The sequence below is a fragment of the Glossina fuscipes genome, unplaced genomic scaffold (assembly GCF_014805625.2).
Source record: "Glossina fuscipes isolate IAEA_lab_2018 unplaced genomic scaffold, Yale_Gfus_2 214, whole genome shotgun sequence".
Taxonomy (NCBI): Eukaryota; Metazoa; Arthropoda; class Insecta; order Diptera; family Glossinidae; genus Glossina; species Glossina fuscipes.
Window position 1 is genome coordinate 438,784 of NW_023998557.1, and position 15,046 is coordinate 453,829.

The 15,046-nt window shown below is 36.8% G+C and overlaps 1 long non-coding RNA gene across 3 annotated transcripts; it reads right to left on the reverse strand.

Annotated features, from left to right (window-relative positions):
* Positions 1–657: 657 nt before the first annotated feature.
* On the reverse strand, positions 658–10,925 carry LOC119642110. 3 transcript variants are annotated; one of them, XR_005247955.1, is made up of 5 exons: positions 10,483–10,925; positions 10,189–10,414; positions 9,162–10,087; positions 8,930–9,109; positions 658–6,078 (listed from the first exon to the last, which is right to left on the reverse strand). It is a non-coding gene; the product is annotated as an uncharacterized LOC119642110 (long non-coding RNA). The 3 variants fall into 3 exon arrangements; XR_005247954.1 differs by having other exon boundaries at positions 658–7,149; XR_005247953.1 differs by lacking the exon at positions 658–6,078 and having other exon boundaries at positions 7,756–9,109.
* Positions 10,926–15,046: the final 4,121 nt, after the last annotated feature.

The window sequence follows — 15,046 nt, forward strand, 5'->3', positions numbered from 1 at the left end:
CATTGGAAAACACACTGTCTTCGGTTAGAAAATTCTATTTTAACACGCGTGAATTTCATACAGTACGTTGCTTGGAGAAGCCATGCGCACATTAACACTATTATCAAAATTCTCGTTTTAAGCAAGATTGAGTATGTTTTGATAATCTATGGCAATAGCTGCAGATCTAATGTGAACATTCTCAAACCGGTCTATCACCAAGCCGTCAGAGCAAGTTGTTATGCTTTTCGGACGACGTGCATAGATAATATTATAATCGAAACTAGTCTCCCACCTTTAGAAAATAGCCTTTGAGTTAAAAGCTAAAATACTCCCCAAGCTTCTTAATTCAAACAAATCTATTCCCGGTGATGACGTGAGAAAGATTATTATTGCGAAGAAAATTCCAAAGTCACCATCTGCAATTGGCCATTGTTTGTACGATGTAAAGGAATTAAATATTCCCTTAATAATTTTCCGCTATTTTGGTATTAAACCTACATGGATTCTGAAAGACTGCTCTTTTGACACTTCGTTGTCTATGCACAAGAAAGAAAATACTCCAAATTACGTCTTCAGGAATCTAATAGCTGAAAAAACCCAAATATTGGAAAGTACTGGTTGGAATCTTTTATACACAGACGGCTAAAAATCTTCTGGTCTGCCTCCTGCTTGTGCCGTGGTTGATGCTACAGGACGAGTTCTTCTCAACCACATATTTCACGGAAGTACTTCAACTTTCATAAACGAGCTATCCTTCGCGATGCGAACCTTTCCAATAAAAACAAACTCAAGACCGTCGTTTTTTCTCTGTATTAAAAGCTATACGGAATTCTTCGATATCGAGATGGAGTACCATTAACAAATTAAGGATTATCATTACAACAGCCGGCGAAAAAATTAAAATGTTATGGATACCTAGTCGTATCGGTATATTGGGATATGAGCAGGCTGATCGAGCGGAGAAGTATGATGCTTTTGCATCTCTAATTATGGAAAAGTTAAAGAAAAAATTACATAAGGAAATATACAATACCATCATCAGCACCACTCTCTTATAAAGCGCATTCACTGTGACTGCCTTACTTTTACCTTGGCTAGAAGTAATGGATCTGGAACGATTAACCCATTCTACAATCAGCTACAGAAAAGAATACCAATACAATCAATTACTTTATCAAAACTACTAATATACTTTTATAATTTAGAGCTGATAGCCTGTGTTGCTAGTGCGCAATGTGTTTTTTTAATCTAAGAATTTATTTCATCAGTCTAAAATTATAATAATAATAATAGTAATAATAGTTAGACAGGGGAGTTATTGATTGTTGTGTTAAAAAACCAAGTCATCTTCCTTCGCTTTTAGAAGCATGCGCTTGTATTCATAAAGGCATTGTCTTAAGTCGATTCTAAGTTGGACAGCATCCGCACTATCGGGCCGCCTCGATCTCTGAAAATTCCGCTTAAGGCGGCGCACGACTCCACGTTTAGCGGACAGTGCAGCCGTCCACCACTTGACCCCTCGTCGATTTGTCTTGCGACATTTCTCAAGGAGCAAGTCGTTGACGCCACAAACGGACCGAGAAATATACTCCACCTGCTCATTCGATCTACAAGCAAAATCCTCAAGCGATACGGCTGTCACCGCTTCCCCAATATGGACCCCGTAGGTATCCCAACTGGACTGTCAAACGTGAACCACTGGCTAGGCTCATTTAAAATATAGACCATTGAGACAAAACCACCCCCCTTATTTGATTACGAAGACCAGACCCACGGCAACAGGCATTTGCATAGAGTCTTAGGATTAATGGAGTGCTACCTGCAAGCAGTAACACCGAATCCATAAACCTAATGTAATCGTCCAGTTCTTGATTAAATTTGCAGTAGAGACTGGCTACAAGCAGGCTCTCATTCGGGCCTTCCACGGACACACAGACACCATAGTTACAGGTTTTAAAAAGGGTCGCATCCACATTCACACCATTCATTACGACAGCAAAGTGGCTACTGGAGTCAAGAAAAACCCGCATTCCCGTTAGCAGGCCTTTTATCCTGCCACCGAAAGTGCAGGGTTCTTGCACCAGAGCCGCTGTGCAGCCCAATTCACTCATCCACTGGCCAAGCTCCACACCGCGTGATAACCGCGGTTGAAATTATATTGCAGTATGAGCAAAGCCATATTAGTGCTTAGACGCTACCTACGCGATCATCCTGTTATACTCCGGACAGGCCTAGGACATCATGAGATGTCCAGCAGAAAGTCCGCGGAACTCGCAGTTTCGGCAGTGTGCAGCGTTCGTACACACACTGAGCCGGTGGCCTGTTTGGCCACAGTGTCTACAGACAACACCCTGGACTCTGCACTCTTTCACCCTGTGGTCGAAAGCACACGGGCACTTCATCATATTGACGCACCACAAAACAATGGTAGTCAATGTATACCCTACCGACGCTCAGGAGTGCATCCATAGCCTGAACGCATCCCTCCAGGACGAGGTTGGCCGTACCACCACTTTTTACCCATGGTTTTGAGACCATCCGGACACTCTTTCTAAATTCCTCGGGAGAGTACGTTTAAGGTTCATCTCATACAAGCCCTCATAAAAACAGACGGATCGAGCACTTCATGCACGGACTGACATACCACCTTCGGGCCCAGCTTCTCTTCAACCGAGACATTGAGCCCGATTTCCCCGAATTTCGTGTTCGCCATGATCTTTGTCCTCTCCGCAGTAGATGGAGTACGGATAACGGCTCCACCTCCTACCAAAAAGTGGTAGGAAAGGTAGCGCACTTTGGGCACTCCCTTGGAGTCAGATTACACGATATTAAAGCTATGCGGAACGGAGGAGCAGTTATCCGTATCACTTCTGTTGAGGGCAGACGGAGGATTTTATGGAATACGAAGTTTGCAGAGGTAAATCTGTCAGTGTCAGTGCCTCAAAAAATTGGCCCGAAATTAATTGTTTAAAGAGTAGACAAGCAAATCAGCCGTAGTGATTTTTTGGAAGAGCTGCATAAACTCAACTTCAAAGATAAAGGAATAAGTGAAGAAGACTTCAAGAGGTCCATCCGTTTGGCCTCTCGTCTTTGGATTGCTGGAGATAGACAGATTAATGCTATGCTGGAATCTACGGAGAGATTCAGCGACGTGCTGATCTGTGTGGGAAGAGTTTGTGTACACTGGTACTCATTTCTGGTGCCTTTCTTCGATGAGGTGCCGGTTTGTTTTAAATATTTAAGTTTTGACCACATGGTGAAGGACTGTAGGGTAAGTGGGGTTGTGTGTTGACATTGTGGCATGACTGGCATTTAAGAAGAGCTATCCCGTTATGTGCAATTTGGGCCAGTGCATCAGTGATTTTAGCAGCAGTTTAGTACGGTAAAAACCGTATTCTGGGCTTGTCCGGATATATGAAAATATTTCCGGATGATAGATGCTTGTCTACTGCTATTGTCAATGATGCCAGTGTCCATTTCATGCTGGTCAGTTCTTCTGATTGCGGTGTATATGCCTGTGTAGATGGATTGCAAAGAAACTTTTCCTTGCAAGCCTTTACTGCAGATTTAGGGAAGAGTTGCATCCTTATATGAGATACATGGATACTGTTCTGTTGCTTGAGGGCGGCTCGGCAGTTATCTTAGGTCTCCATGCCAATGCTTTCTCATCCGTCTGGTTTAATAAACCAGACAAGGGGTGAGCTGTTAGCTGAATGGTGCATCTCCGTGTAGAATTCATATAATGGTCCAGCTGGTGTTATTGACATAGATTTGACGCTCGTAAATGACGCAGCTTGGAGGTTGTTTGAAATCAGTTGGAATATAATAAGTGGTTGTGGTATGAGTGATCACCAATTAATTAAAATTGAGGTGACCACTGTCCAAATTAATGAAGTGGCGTCTGACATTAAAAAATGGTGTACGTCTGGTGTGGAATGGAATACCGGCGGGACTCCAGTCAAGGGAAAAATATCTGGAAAGTCATGAGATTTTTTCCGTCGGGAGCCGGTTAATGAGCAAACCATTTCCATTAATGAATGCTTGTGGGAAGTCAATGAGTTTCTCCCTCCGCGTAGCCAGAGTTTTGCGCGTAGAGGAGTTAAGTGGTGGACTTCTAGTTTGAAACAGATGCGTAGCGCAGTCCGGCATCTCAGGACGAAGTTCCAAAGAACCAGGAGGCTGCGCAGTGCGAATGAATTCCTCATTAGAGCTGCCTACCATAATAAGTTGTGTGAATGCAAACGTCTGATTGTGCGAGTTAAAGAAAAAGAATAGAGATTCTTTATCTTATGCAGTCGTGATGATCCTTGGGAGCAAGTCTACCGGATATACACAGGCAAACGGTGCTTCGATATTAATTCATGTAGGTAACAAAGTCTTGATTAATGGGACTGATGGTATGCGCACCTAAATGTCTGAATTTTTTCCTAGATTAGGGGGACCAGTTTTGTCAGCAGAACTTGTGTCTGTTTGCCCAACGTTAAGAATGCTGGCTATAATCCGCCACATCAAGGAAAGGTACCAATGCTACCATATGGCAGCACACAATGTAACCGCGCTACAAGGCTTCGGAGAAGAATTCGTCGAATACCTAAGAGAGTACTATAAAAGTTTCTCTTCAGTGTTCGTCGATAAAGCATATATAGAGAATTAATAATGAATGATTTTTATCTACACATGTAAATTTTAAATATAAAATAAACATGTTCAGAAAAATTTGATATCGTGGTTTTAGATGGTGACGACGAAAATATTGAAAATATGTATATTGCGAACTGGATTTTACGGTTCTCAACTTTCACAAGTACGACAGAAGGTAAAGCCATCTTGCATCATGTGTGAGCAATATTATCGAACGTAGAAAAATTAATTTTTTTTCTATAGATGGTCAAGATGGTCATATAAAATCGGTCATGTGGGGCAACATCTCGTATATATAAGGATCATTATAAGCTCAAATGATGATGTTCGATGGCAGGCCCATCAGTATAAACTGTGGTGAGATGAGCGGCACGCATACTAAATTTGCGATGAAGATATGGCGAACCTTTATCGTAAGTAATTTCATATCTGTTCAGTGCACTTTGAAAAGGTCTCGAAGCAGCAAACTGAATATGGAATTAAAATTTGAAGAGTAGCAAATAATCAAGAAAACAATTTTTAATGACGGTCATTAAAACACCAATTAAATTTGTGTCCTTTTTTTGAGAACGGGTACGGGAAAAATAGCAGTACATACTAGTCTTTTGTAAAGACTGAAACCAACGCTTTTGTGCTTCTAAATTGAAAGTAAGGCAGAAAAACGAAAATAGAACAAAAAACCATATACTGTATCCTACGAGTGCTTGTAAATCAAAATTTCATCTTGCTTAGTGAAAAAAATGGTGACATATATCATTTAAGATTTCTATGGGGATAATTAAAAGTGATAAACAGGTATATCGAATGACTTTTTGAAAGCAACATTTTCCAACATGGTATGTTACGTGTGTACGATGAGGCTACATACCAACATTTGATCAAGCAGTTTAAGTTAATTATTTACGTTATCGAAAAAAACAAATGTTCATTTAGTTTAATAGTTTAGAATCATCAAGAGGACTCATCCTCGACTGCCTTAATTTTATAGAAAAATCAAGATTGACCTTCAATCAGTTTTCCTCAACCGTTTCTTTTTTAAATGTTGACAGTATATTACAATCACTCAAAACACTAAAATTAATACAAATCAACTAAATCAACTATGTTGTATACAACTTAAATAGGAAGCTTGGAATTACATTCACTGGTAAAAATGTATTAGGAAATAAAGATCTGTCTGTGCGCATATGTTTTACTATAATATATTGAAGCAGTCAATATGTCATTACACGCACCAAAGGCATTCAGCAAAACAGGTTACAGCTTTACTGGAGGCACGCTTTTGGTCCATATTTATTTGCTCCTAAAACAGAACCGTTTCTTTTCAGGTATTCAGGGAACTCACAACAATGGATGTGTAATACTTCACGAACCACAAACGTTAACAAAATCCTTCAAAGAATTGTCGAGGTTTACGTGTTGACAATTTATGTCTCCGTTGCGTTGGCAGCAATCCTTTAGCAAAGGGTTGTAAAATTAATAAGAACTTTTTTAAACATGAATATTGTCACAAAGCAGGACACATAAAAAAGTTTATTTAAAGCATAAGCTTAAAAATAAATATAACACAGGTAACAGGCACAAATCATTAGAATCTTATTAAAGATGAGATTCATCGTATTTGGATATAGTATTAATAAGATTATCGTAATTTATTACGATAGAAGAGTCTTTGAAGAAAATTTTTTATCGATCTAACATTTGTAAAATAAAGAAAAATAAATAAGGAAAAAAAATTATTGATAATTGTAAAAAGATTTTTAGAAATAAAAATAAAAAATCCCATCCTAAATGAACGGCAGAAATTAACCATATAGGCTCAAGGGCACATTAGTGGATTTCTATGGACCAGAACTTCGTGATCGTTTGAGGAAATATCGGAGCTACACACGCTGAGCTCCTTCATTTACATCTAAGCGTACCAACAACACTGTGACTTCTTATAGCCGACACGTCGAACAGATGTTTTTGTAATAGCTGACCTATTACTGCCCATTCACACAAAGAAGCATAGCGACCCGACTATTGTCTGCCACGCTAGAAATCGTGCCTACAGCGGAGGTTATTGCAAACATACGCTAATTACTCCCTCGAGATTACCAACACATTTATCACGCTGCGAAATCAACCTTCTTGCAGGTTGCGCAACAAGATGGCAGTAGTGATGGAATAGTGAGAGGCCATGCGATGCCATCGAAAACTCAACGAGTTCATTCACCGCAGAAGAGGCGAAGTTTGGTTCAGCACGTCTCGCTCTCGAATCTGCGTCGTGTTCGGAGCGGATGATTATCTGGCTGAGATGCCAACATCACCATTATCACAAGCTAGAAACTCGAGAACAGCGGATATCCGTAAGCCAGAACGTCAGAAAATCTCCACATTGAATTCCACTCCTTGAAAGTGCCGAAGAATCCTAGCCCGTCAGCAAGAGGAAAGGAGCTAAGACAACCACCTCAAAGGGAAGTGTAGCAGTGTTAGAAATGATATAATCTGCGGTCAGTTGGTACGTTTAAACTCGCATCTATCCTGTAAAACAACAGATGGTCCACATATAATTCTATTAAACAAAGTTTCCAGACTAACCGATTGTTAAAGTAAAATTTTATATTTAACTTAAATGTTAGACTTAAATAGATGCAAGTGTTCGAACAACAACCCCAGAATGACTACTAGGCGAACGTTTTCTTTCAAAAATAACTCTCTATAAACAAGCTATCAATTAATACAATCACAACAATTAAGCCAGAGATCTCGGTAAAAATATATTCTTTCTCCCAACTTCCTAAAGCCCACCACTAGTCAACTATTCGATAGTAGCCGATGCAACAACGAAAAATGCCGCAAAATCTGGAATTGTATTGCAGGCCATATTTCGAAGCAAGGTTGGAAACCATAATAGCGCAGCACAAAGCTAAAATTAAAATTATATCCGACTGAATAGCCAAAGGCAAGGAATCTCGACTAGCAAGTCAATGGTCGTGGGTCCGAATCTCAAGTGAGGTAGAGTTTTTAATAAAAGCCGATAGCCTTAGATGCTAGTGCTTTTAAGAGTTTAGTCTTGGAATTTATTTCTCTGGCGAAATTAATAATAAAAAAGATAATAATAATTAAAATTATAGTTAGATATAATATTTATAAGAAAACAGATTATATAACACTCATAAACAAAAAACATGAGTTTACGACGGGAAGCGTAACATAGGCCGAGAACATTTTGCGAAGTGCAATTTTATATCATAGTACCTTGAGAACAGTCAAACCTTCCTCGTACACTATACGCGATGTCTGAATTTTTATATTCTATATTAGATGAGCATAGATGATTATTTCCATTTTTGTAGAATAAGGGTGGACATTTTTATTATGTGTCCATTGCTGTTTATAGGTAACAAACGACAAAGCTTCAAAAATTCATTTGCCATTAAATAGATATATACAAAGACAGCATCGAAAATGAAAATCAATGCTGGATCTCGGGTAGAATTGCGTCCAGAAAAAAATTCAAATCAAACACTGTAATAACAACTAATAAATTATATTCGATCATGACCGAGTTTTTTTTTATTCGTCACCGTTATCCTAAGAAAGACTAAAAACAGAGGAAAAGAACTAGTTTTTCATACTCTATAATGTTCGGTAGGCGCGGACGATTGTTTCTATTTTTGAAATAAAAAGTGAAATTTATATGGCATATGTGTTGGGCTTTATGAGTAAAAATCAAGAAAACGGAGAGCAAAGACGTTCACAATTCTGTGTCTCGTATGTATGGGGGCGTTTCAAACTCTTTTGCTAATTTGTAGGTGACACCTTCACTTTTTCGAACTGGAAAATATCTCTCACAGATACTGCACATTTGGGCAGACGAACGGACGGACATACATAGAGAAATGGGAATTTTGTGTGGCAACCGATAAAGTACGTTAACGTAACTGCAACTAAACGTAATTATATTCGCAAAATAGTAAATGGAATTTGTGGGATCAAAATTTTAATTAAAATATTATTTTTTTAATTGCATTTTTAGTGGATCAAGTTGAACTAGATGGGTATTCCCCAGTCCGGTCATATCGAAATTTTAGGTAAACGTTTAATAATTAGTTATAAAGCATTTTGTGCCTGGACTTTCTAGTTCTAGTTCTTCTTATTTACTTAAGTATGAGGCAAGTTGAAATAAAAATTACCTTCAAACTAATTCTTACAATATCGACGACATTAGTTATAAAGCATTTTGTGCCAGGACTTGAGAGTAGTTCTTCTTATTTACTTAAGTATGAGGCAACTATTATTAAGATGAAATAAAAATTACCTTCAAACCAATTCTTACAATATCGACGACATTTGGGAAAATTCTAACGAAGAATAAGCCTGAAAACAAACGGCGTAGGGCGGGCAGGTCCAAATTCCAATTGCGCGGTGTGCAGTTGAACCCATGTGTTAAATTGTTACGAGCGTTAACGAGTTGCGAGTTTAATATAGACCATATAACCTGGAGCGATATAATTAGAAGACAAATTTTGGTATAGTTAAAAAGTATTTACCAACACATATGCAACATTGCGTTTCCTATACATTCGTTCAAGAAAGCCGCTAATAAGTTAGGCGGACTTGAGTTCCAAAAGAACCCGTCACGTTGGCAAAACTGTCAATATCTGCAGACCAATTGTCAAGTTTTCTTCCATATGCAGAATAGCTTTGTACTCTGATTTTATATCAGCAGGAACACTAAGCAAATAGGGATTACCCTTTAATTTTTTTTTTTAGTGCGCCATATTAAAATCCGTATATGTTCGTAGATAACTGTAGGTTTGTAGATAGCTTTTATAAAGACCGTTGACAGTCACAATTTAGAGTTATATCCTCTGTATTCCGTTGATTAATAATGCCATAATATATGTTACATATTGCCAAATACGACGGCTAAAAACTCTAAACATTACTTGAATGTTATTAAAACCTAAACGGTCTTGGACCAGTGTTAAATAGGCGTCCATATCTAATTGTAAAAGTGCATTAAACTCTTTTAACGCCTACTGCAGAATACCCTTTTTATTTTTAGCGGTTGAACACAAATGTGAGGGTACAACAAGAGTAAGATCGTTAAGGAATTACAAATTCAGACACCTCTCGTCGATGCAATTCAAAATACATGTAGCCATAATAAGAAGAAAGATGAAATCAAATTGGACAAATGCTTTCAGGTATACGTTGTGAACAGCTCCTCGAGATCGTTTTTTCCTTCAACTAAAGTTGCCAGTTTAATCAGCGGTGACAACAGAAATTGCAAACCTTTAACCACGAAGTGTTCCCCAGGTAGTTTATACAACTGAGATAAAGTTATTGTAACAATTCTACGTTTTAACGATTTTTTTGTGTGAAATTATTTTTAGAGTTGTGTGATTATCTGCGGCCAACATGACCATACAACTTGCATACCGTGGAAACGGTTGGAACTCGATAAAGGCAGCTGCCGCATTTGATTTTTTGTTGTTAATAAATGTAGAAGGATAGGAAATAATTAACAACATTACTTTAAGCAATTTTTCAAAATATTCTTCAGCAACAAACCTGGCGCTAGTTGGGATTACTACCCTTTTCTGTAGTCCAAATTGGAAGATCCGCGTAAGGGATGAGAATATCTGCAATTGGATTCAGTAGCCGAGGGTGAGATGTGAATTTGTAACAACAAGCGCAACACCCATAAAATCTTGCAGCGGTACATGTTTTTGTCCCGGGATAGACATACTTCATGATGGTCGAGATTCAGGTGATCGTTTTCGATATCGTCAATAACCTATGTTGGTTTGGAATATATATTAAAATGAAAAATGGATACCAATTATTTGGTGCATTTGTGCCTACATATTTTTTCTTTCGTTTTGTATTTATGTCGACCAAACGAAAATTCACAAACACATATTTTAGAAATCTATTTTCAATGTGGTATTATTTGGTATGGAAATATATCACAAATTCTTTTTACTTTTACTATATTCTATACTTTATTGTTTAGAAAATTTTAGTTTCGAAATACTTTTTTCCTTGAATTGTTTACGAATAACATATGTGTCCCGTTTCTGGCGACGTCACTGCCAAATTTTTCTGCATTCAACTGCTCCAGCTTATGGCATCATCTTCTCTTCATTCGCAACTTGCCTCCTCGGACTTTTTCAATGCCAAGTAAGCTTATATTTTCTTGACTTTTGCTATTTTACATCGCAACATTTTTTTCAATTTTCTATTTATAGATTTATATTTGTCAATTCAATTATTCACTGTGCGTATTTTAATGAACATATGTTAAAACAGAGATGTTAAATACAAAGTGCACATATTTTTGATTAGCATCAAATTCTGAATCAATTTAAGCATGTCTGCTTGTCCGCTTGGGTAATTTTTTTTGTAAGCGTTCGCCTGGCGGCAAAAGACAAGCTTTTGACTTCAAATTTTTCAGAAATGTTGAAAGTCTGTTTGCTTTTGAAAATCTATTGAGGGACGTATCTACAGTACTACTTAAATGAGAAAACTTTTGTTTATCAACAATATGTTGTTTTGATCATTACTTATAAATTATAAGAGATAATTGTATAGAAGTTTCAGATATTCTATGGGCGATGTTGTAGCACGCTTACAAAAATATTATAATAAATAATAAACCTTATTTTTTTTTGATACCTTTATAACACACAGGGGAAGCTTCAAAACTTCTATAAAGTATAAAAGTTCATGATCTCTTTCAATTTTGGAATGCGACTAAGCATGTCCGTCCGCCCAACTGTGTAGTATCTGTAGAAAACATTTTCCCCTTAGCGGACAACATGTCTCTTATAAATCTATAAAAGAATTTGGAAGAAAAAGAATTTTCCCACACGTAGCTGTTGCTTTATACTTTTTACATTTAAGAACTTCTCGGTTATGGCTTAAGAAGCATCAAAGATTTGCTTACTTTAACTTGAAAACAGGTTCTCTTATTACATCCATCTCTTAATACCCATCACCGAGGGATGATGATTCATTTTGTCAAAACGTTCGCAATTCCAAGAAAGAAACATCAAAGTTACCAAAAGGTATATATATCCTCCATCACAATCACATTTGGAATCAATTTCCGTCTGTCCGTCTGTGTAATGTCTGTTGTAAACGTTCTCCTGGCCGCAAAAACGAAGCTATCGACTTCAAATTGGAAGTACTTGCACACAGGTTGGTATTGAAATCGGTTGAAGGACACGCCCACAGTACCTCGTAAACTGAGAACATCTCTGTTTTCAAATGAAAAAAAAAAAATTGAATTTTTGCGCATTACTCATAAACTGCGGCAGATCAATCTATAAAAGCTTGAATGTATGTTCTATCGGCAATGCTTTAGCACCTATGCAAAAAAGGGAAATACTTACCTCGCCTTCCCAATATTATAGCGTATCAATATTTAATTTGTTTTCGGTATCTTCAAAACGTCTAGAAGCATGGTTCAAAATCTCCATTAGGTATATGTATTCTTGCCCTGCGCCAGTTGCCGAATGCATCCAAGCACGTCCGTTTGTTTGCTTGTCCATCAATTTTTGTGCCCAACAATTTAGCATCTGTGGTAATAATTCTCACGTTTGCAAAAACGAAGATATCGCCTATGGTTTGTCCTTCCGTGGTTTTTCTTTCTGCTCATAAATTACAACACATACAACATATAAATTTCCATGTTTATCCTGAAAATAGAAAAAAGCAGACGCGCCCATCCATTATTATGCAGCATGAAAACTTATTTCTTTACCTTATGTAAGCAAGCAGCACTTTCTTACCCTCTGCGAACACTAACTTGCCATCAGCAAAACATTGCTATTTACAGTTCTCTGTATCATATATTTATCCATATATAATTTTTTTTTGTATTAAACTATATCCAATAGCAATAGAATAAGTGCAGGATTCCTTCTTAGTGTTCCTGACTGCTCGGCTTCAGAACGTCAAATCTTCTTTCCTCTTTATTTTGGCAAATATTTCGGCTAGAGGAGTCTCTAACAAATATATATCGCTAAGATCGATTCAGTAACATGAGTGAATTAAACGCCTTTTCTCTATTGATCATTTCTTGTTTATACTTATTTTTTTACTTGTTTATGAATAAATTACTTAATGCTGTAATTAGCATAAATGGTAAATGGGGGCGGTGAGCTTTGAATTGCGTTTTTTACAGTTGTTTACAAATTGAGTTAATGCAATTCGAAATGATTGAAATGTCATATTTTGTTGTTTTATTTTGTTAATACATTTTTGCTTACAATTGTAATTTGTGAGACACTTGAAATGGACGCACATCTGTAACAATATGCAGTCACACTACACCCTTACCCTTTAGATGAGCATATATAGTTATAATCATAACAATATAAAATATAATTAGTTTAACCTTCTCCCTCCTTTTGTACTTTAGGAAACTGTTTATGTGTATTAATAAACATATTTATTAAGAACTATAAAAGTTTTTCTAGGGTAAGAAAGATGGGAGAAGGTTAAGCTAATTATATTTTAGATTGTTATGATTTATGAAATACTATGCGTTGTCACACATACGCTTGAGTAGAGCTTTATGATTTTGCTTAGCTGTGCTCAACCGCATATATGACGTACTTTTTCCTCTTTACATCAAACAAAATTGAAAATTGAAAATTGCGCTAACTCCAAGGTATTTACCAACATTGAGAAATTTAAATTTATAGTTCGGCTCATAAGAGAGGTTTACTTAAATGTTCTGGAATTTATAACCACTAGTAGAGAATCAAATTATCTAATTTATGGTGTCTTCGGAAAGACTGTGGAAAATGTAGATAAAAAATAAATTATTAGAAGCGTGTGCGAATGGGAGAATAGAGGAAGAAAGTTGGGGGCAAGAGAGGGGTAGATCAAATTTTCTTAGTTCTATTGTTCTTAGTTCTCTTGTTCGGAAAAAGGAACACCACATGCGTGTCTTTTCAATTACACATCCTCTTATTACGGTCACAAAAATGTCCCTCCGTAAATATTTTCTTCATTATATAGATTCCAGTGAACTAATGAGAAAAAAAAGATTCTTTCAAGGGCATATATTATTTATAATGCTAATATCAACTACAAAAAAAACACGATCATGCATAGAAATGCACAGACAAAATTAAGCGCATTCTGGTTGGTAGTGAACAAACGAAAAAAGTATTTATGATGCTGATAACAACTTAAATTCATGAATGAAAAAAAAAAAAATTAAGGGCACCATGGGTGGTGTGACTATTTCACCATATTGCATTTCAAAACACCCAAACGTCAAATGATCCTTTCTCATTGGTACTTTTAATATCAATGTTGCCATTCGTATAAATACCCCGCTGAAAGTCGAAAAAGAATTAGTGTTACGGTAGAATTTATTACGTCATGACGATACTTAAATGAATTTGTCGGGAAAAAACTAAAGGTAATAAAAGGCAGAGTGAAGTTTACAGACAAGGCTTAAAAGGCAACCTATCCTATAGAAGCAGAGTTTTCTCTTAACTTATTCTAAAATTAACCCTAACCATCAATGCGAGAAAATTATCAGCGTTCAGTTTAAAAAAGTGTTAATCAACCGACTGGAGAGGAATTACGCACATTATCTCACACGAGTTATTATATAATTGAAAGTATTCGCGAGATTGCCATTGAATTTCGAAACATTTGAATTGATTTCTTTGGCTTAAAATTTCCGATAACCAGCTGCGACATCAATCGGTTTGAGCAGAACAAGGGTACTTGGAAAATGGTCGGTCCAAAAAAGGGCGACAAAAGAACCAAAAAGTTTCCACATCAACTTGCTGACTGTGTTTAACGAAACGGCCAAGCAACGTCATCATTGTCTTATTACCAACATGCACGATGGAAAAGCACGAAGCCATACTTCAGGACAATTTTATCATTTGTGCCAGAAACCTTTCACCGCCACTGGAAATCGCTATAAGCAAGAATACACCAATGTCAAAATCGTATTTCCATCAGGGGGAACAACAGCCAAGTTTACAAATATGGAAAAGAAGTTAGTGCCACCAATTATCAAACATGCTGACATAGAAGCTGTCCTTAAGCCCATAAAAGTCCATAACAGAAGCGAGGAGACGACAATTCAAAAGCATGAAGCGTGCGCGGTTTTATTATATTATTATTATTATTATTATTTTAATTTTAGACTAATGAAATGAATTCTTAGACTAAAAAAAAGACATTGAGCACTAGCAACACAGGCTATCGGCTCTAATTTAAATAAATGGATATTAGATAGTGAACTTAGTAGTATTAAAAAAGTAATATATTGAATTGATATTCTGTTCTGAAGCTGATTGTAGAATGTTCAAAGGGTTAATCGTTCCAAATGCAATACTTCTAGCCGAGGAAAAGTTGAGGCAATCGCAGAGAATGTGCTTTATAGTAA